The sequence below is a fragment of the Sinohyriopsis cumingii genome, unplaced genomic scaffold (assembly GCF_028554795.1).
Source record: "Sinohyriopsis cumingii isolate HCF-2022 unplaced genomic scaffold, ASM2855479v2 utg000695l, whole genome shotgun sequence".
NCBI lineage: Eukaryota > Metazoa > Mollusca > Bivalvia > Unionida > Unionidae > Sinohyriopsis > Sinohyriopsis cumingii.
The window spans coordinates 5,065,521-5,071,520 of record NW_028315924.1 but is presented as its reverse complement, the minus strand read 5'-3'; the positions used below and the strand labels follow the sequence as shown (position 1 = coordinate 5,071,520).

General features: G+C 35.1%; 1 protein-coding gene across 1 annotated transcript in view; it reads right to left on the bottom strand.

Moving 5' to 3' along the window:
• Positions 1-1,440: 1,440 nt before the first annotated feature.
• LOC149773309 (uncharacterized) overlaps positions 1,441-6,000 on the bottom strand; it is a 112,983-nt gene continuing 108,423 nt past the window's right edge. Inside the window, exon 9 of the mRNA XM_089946471.1 lies at positions 1,441-4,470. The gene's annotated coding sequence lies outside the window, so the exon portion shown is untranslated. The remainder of the gene's footprint in view (positions 4,471-6,000) is intronic.

The window sequence follows — 6,000 nt, the reverse complement described above, 5'->3', positions numbered from 1 at the left end:
AATACTTATTATGTCATACAATAATCAAATTGTCTAATACAAAATATAGAATTTATAAGCATTAACTATTCCCAGGTACAAAATACAGCTTTTGAAACTATGAAACAAAAACTTTAAAGGCTCATACATGATATAAAATACAATAAGAAAGGCTGATTATAACAATAGTCCTGTTCTTTTGATTGTAACAATAGTCCTGTTCTATTGATTGTAATCCTGTTCTACTGATTGCAACAATAGTTCCATGATTGTTGAAATACTGATTGTAACAATATAGCTATGCATGCACACAAAGTTCTGAAGTGAAAACAAAATTAAATGGTTCCAAATTTTCTGAACCATCATAGACTGAATCAAGATGACAAAGAAATTGTAAATATCCAGAAAAACAATGAATGGAAAAATATGCACTTACTACTTTTGTAAACCTGTAGATTCCACTGTAGACCCCCCCCCCCAAATCCCACTGTTTTCTGGATGTCTAACAGATTTTGTGAGGTCCCTCGGTAACTCGCACCCTCGCTTATAGTGCGGGCTATGTTTTAGGACCTGTTGTGCACAGGTTATTGAGGGAGAGGTGTATATGGGATTTAATAAAGTGTTAAATTCAATTCAGATTGATGTAATAAGTTGAATCATTAATAATGCAATTATTTGTAAACCTGTATGATTCCACTTCAGCTTGGTATGTGTTAGTCCACACAAAAAATTCTATCTATTTTTGGTTCAAAACCTGACAGCTAACCTTTATTAGTTTCATCAAATGACCCAGTTAAACCTTTCATATGCCTTTGCAGGATATGCATGTGTCTTCCTTGGAATGAAAATCTACAGTGGTTTGGTCTCAAAATCCCTATACAAGGGACCACTGAAGCTAAAAATTGTACATGGTCATAAGACTCACAATATGAAATGCTGATCATACTTGTATAACACATACACTACACATCATACTTGTATAACACATACACTACACATCATACTTGTATAACACATACGCTACACATAATACTTGTATAACACATACGCTACACATCATACTTGTATAACACATACGCTACACATCATACTTGTATAACACATACGCTACACATCATACTTGTATAACACATGCGCTACACATCATACTTGTATAACACATACGCTACACATCATACTTGTATAACATACGCTACACATCATACTTGTATAACACATATGCTACACATCATACTTGTATAACACATATGCTACACATACTTGTATAACACATATGCTACACATCATACTTGTATAACACATACACTACACATCATACTTGTATAACACATATGCTACACATCATACTTGTATAACACATACGCTACACATCATACTTGTATAACACATACGCTACACATCATACTTATATAACACATATGCTACACATCATACTTGTATAACACATATGCTACACATACTTGTATAACACATATGCTACACATCATACTTGTATAACACATACGCTACACATCATACTTGTATAACACATACAGTACACATCATACTTGTATAACACATACACTACACATCATACTTGTATAACACATATACTACACATCATACTTGTATAACATATATACTACACATCTTTCAGTACTTTGTGATGTCACAAATGTTACAGTATAATAGAATTCATGGCAAAAATATAGTATCCAAGGCATATAAATATACTTTCTATTTGTTTTGATAGCCAGTCTGCAGTTTTACTGGATCAAATCTGTTTCATTCATCATGCATATAACACTCTTTCCTTAGCGAATATTTCATATGAAATTTATGGAAACAGGAAATAGTTTCACTGCTTTGGTTTCCATGGCTCATATAAAGATTCTGAAATTGCATTATTAATGATTCAACTTATTACATCAATCTGAATTGAATTTAACACTTTATTAAATCCCATGTACACCTCTCCCTCAATAACTCGTGCACAACAGGTCCTAAAACATAGCCCGCACTATAGGCGAGGGTGCGAGTTACCGAGGGACCTAAGAAAATCTGCTAGACATCCAGAAAACAGTGGGATTTGGGGGGGGGGGTCTGGGCAGTTTAATGACTGAATCCTCATTTTATGATGGCATATAGAGAATAATTGTCAATAAAGTGCTTTTTCTGATGAAGTTTTTTGTTATTCTGTATCAATTACATTTATTTTCAAAATGTCCAATGTCTGAAGGATCAATAGCATAATTCCAACTGGTTTCAACAACCAATGAGGTATGCGAAAACATTCATGCATTACATCACGGCATTTTGTTTTGTTGATTAGTTTGGTTCCCGGAGTGGTGTGTGCAGTATTTTGTTAAACAATAAGCCTCCAATGCAGGGAACAAACTAACTGTTGATAGACTACCAAACAAGATTCCTTTTTATAAAACAAAATGCAACATTTTGTGTGACCATCGTCTACATCGAAACTCAATTTTTTAATTGTTCAACTAGTAAAATATTGAGACCATGATTTCATTGTAAATAACAGTGAAACTTCTTATCATCCTTGAGTATATCTCTAGGTGTGTATTCAGGAATTCTCTGAAACTCATTTTCCCCACAATGGTCCCTATCTGTGAAACAAAGCTCTTTATTTTATGAAGTACTCATTTTGCTTGGTTGCCTTGCTATCTTTGATCACAGTTATGATTGAGTAGGTTAATTTAAGGTAGTTTAATTAGATGATGTACACAATAACATTTATAATAGTGTTTGATTGATGAACTGAAATGAGTTACCCAACACATGACAAGGACTCCTGGTTCTTAAGCATGTATGATTTGTATGCCTTTTAACTTTTTTGTTTATTCCACCTCCTTTATTTGATTCAAAAGATGTAATTAACATGATAATAGAAAATAAGGACCACTTTTTATTTAGTGCAACAATACAACAAATGCTTCCACTAGTCTGATATCAAAACACGGTTGGCACTTAATTAGGATCTCAGAAACACTTGCAGACATAGCTGTTACGGTAGATTGACACATTTTACGTTTAATTACAAGAGGATACTTTGCATTTATGATGATTACACTTAAAAGGAACTAAAAGATAGAACTAGAACACAAATTTCAATTGATTAAAAAAAGGTAATTTAATTGGTATATATTTATTAAAGTACTGCCTCCACTAGGAATAAGTGACATTTTCATGGATCGAAATTTCCTTAAAATATTGTTAATTACGGTGTACTAAGAATGTCGCTGGGAACGAAATTGCTAAATTTTTTTAAAATTTCTTTTTAAAGTTGATATTTCCTAATGTTGATTAAAATTTCCATGTCCTATCTAACATTTTCAACAATACAACGAGCGATATATCAAAGTTTCCATCACCAATTTTGATCGTGATTTTCTTCAAGTTCAACAAATAGGGATCAATGTTTTAGTATTTCCTGGTTTAATAAATGGGATCCACGCCTGACCCCACATTATAAGTGGGTTTGTGAGTCATCAGGGCATGAGTTATCCAGGGAATGCTGTACTCTGTGATGTGTAGGTTTTGAAAACTATTACACTATATCACTGTTTCCCTTTTTTTTAACAAAGCACAGATGAATTTTGTTTTCAACTGAGTCCTGAGGTAAACATGGCATTGATTTTGGTAGTGAATATTAGTCACATTAAATCTGGCTCTGCAAAAAACCTGGACATTATTTTGGAATGCTGTCAGTTTCATGTGTCATGGTGACCTTTTTGCCAGATTGTTTAGGCACAACATAGTGGAAATCACCATAGCATATTTACATATCATCTCATCTGCATTCTGCTCAAGGCAGAACAGATTCCTTGAACCCCCCCACCAGCACACCCATTTTTCCCTTGAGTTTGGCATTCATCTTTTTGCATAAATATCTTCCACTGGCATTCATTAGGACAGTTGTGTTGGGTTTAATGCCATTACTCAGTGCAAGATAAGCTACATATGGCAGCCATTATAAATAGTGGAGGAAGAACCTGGGTAAAAACAAGTAAGAACCACTGACTCATGGGAAGCTACTGGCAGCTTTCTCACATACTCATACTGGCCAGAGATATTAGGACAGTAATTATGACGTGTACCTTCATCCATACTTTAAAATATTTTTCAAGATTAAATATTTTAAATAATCAAAATTAGTTGTACCATCGCTTTTTAAAACTTTTTTTTATCAATTTATCTGAACAGTGATATCTTTATTGCTTTTACCTCTGAAACATTATAAAGTAATATTTTAATGTTTGCTAATTTTTATATCTTTTACAAATGTGAGCAGGATTACCTTCTATATTTATAGAGATATTACAATGTTTTAAACTGCATCAAATACAATGGCAAAAATGAAATAGCAGAGAACATTCCTTTCTTACAGGCAGTGATGGATCAGTGTCTCTTAGTACAGGTAAAACCTATTATAATGCGAGTCTGCTTATAATGTGATGTCAGCATGGCTACCATTTTTTTATTTAAGGTGACCTCAGCAGCAGGGAAGTTGTACAGACCAGACGTTCCAGACCAAATAAAGCCTCCTACGAGAACATTTCCCGTAGAAGCCTCAGATTTCAAAAATAAGCCTTCCTACGAGAATTAATTTGCGTAAATTCAACCCCGACTGCAATTTTTTGTGTGCAAAATCAATGATTCTAGACAAGGAAAAAAAAGGGGGGTGGGGAAATTTATTCTGGTGTCGATGAAGTTTGCGAAGATTTGGCTGCCGATCCTAATTTTACCTCGCATTAAAACAATATAGTTGAAAATAATATGAGTCCGAAAGCTAGTACAGTTGGAGAGCCTCATTCTGCCAGATTAGCGCGAGAAGAATTAGCGGCAGTAAAGAAACTCATCCCGGCAAGACAATTATTTAAGAAAAAAGTTCGTGATTACGAAGACTCGCAATATGGAATTACTGAGATATCGTCAAAGTTGTTGAGTCCAGTCACTGGAGCGATCGAACAAGTAGCATACGGTGATGAAAAGAAAGATAAGGAACTTAGGAAGAAGGGGCTTATCCCCATGACGAGAGACATCGAGCAACACACTCGATTATTGCCGGAGCGAATAGTACAAACACAAACACGAGCACAAGCACGAGCACAAGCACAAGCACAAGCACGAGCACAAGCACAAGCACGAGCGCAACAAGAACAAGCACAAGCACAAGCACGAGCGCAACAAGAACAAGCACAAGCACGAGCGCAACAAGAACAAGCACAAGCACAAACACAAGCGCAACGAGAACAAGAGCAAGCACAAGCACGAGCGCAACGAGAACAAGAACAACAAGAACAAGCGCAACAAGAAGATGAGAAGGAGCGGTATGTGGAGAAATTAAGGGAAGAACAACAAAGGAGATGGGCACAACGAGAACGAATAAAAGAGGAGGAAGAAGAACAAGCGCAAGAAGAAGAAGAACTAGAAGAAGAAGAAGGACAAGAAGAAACACCAAAGGAAGAAAAAAAAGAAAAGAAGGAAAAAAGAACCGATCCTGTTGCAAATATAAAGGATAAATTTAAGGAAATTGGTATTATCAAAATGAATTTGGAATTAGAAAAAATTAATCCTAATAATCTTGATGAGCTCGGATATTTTGCGAGGCGCAGCTTTGATGATCGACATCAATATTTAACGGATGTGGGATCAAATTTTTATAGTTCACGAATTTCTTGGTATAAGGCAATATACCGATTAAAATTTGGTAAATCTCAGGCCAGGGGGGATGATGTGAATTTTGTTCATTTTGAGAAATATGCATCTACTCAAATTACTGGACCGATGGAATTTTCTAATATCGCTGGAAGAAGACCCGAGGAAGATTTTACGAATACTGGAATTCAAAAATTAAATGAAGGCAACCTGGTCAAAATTGCAAAATACGGTTACAACGAAAAAAGCAAATATTTACGTCCCGTAGCCCTTGAAAAATATACCCCCGAGGAATGGGTTCCTGTTGTGTATTTTGCCTCATGGAGAGAGAAAATCGATCCTGATAAACCTGGATTCAAAAAA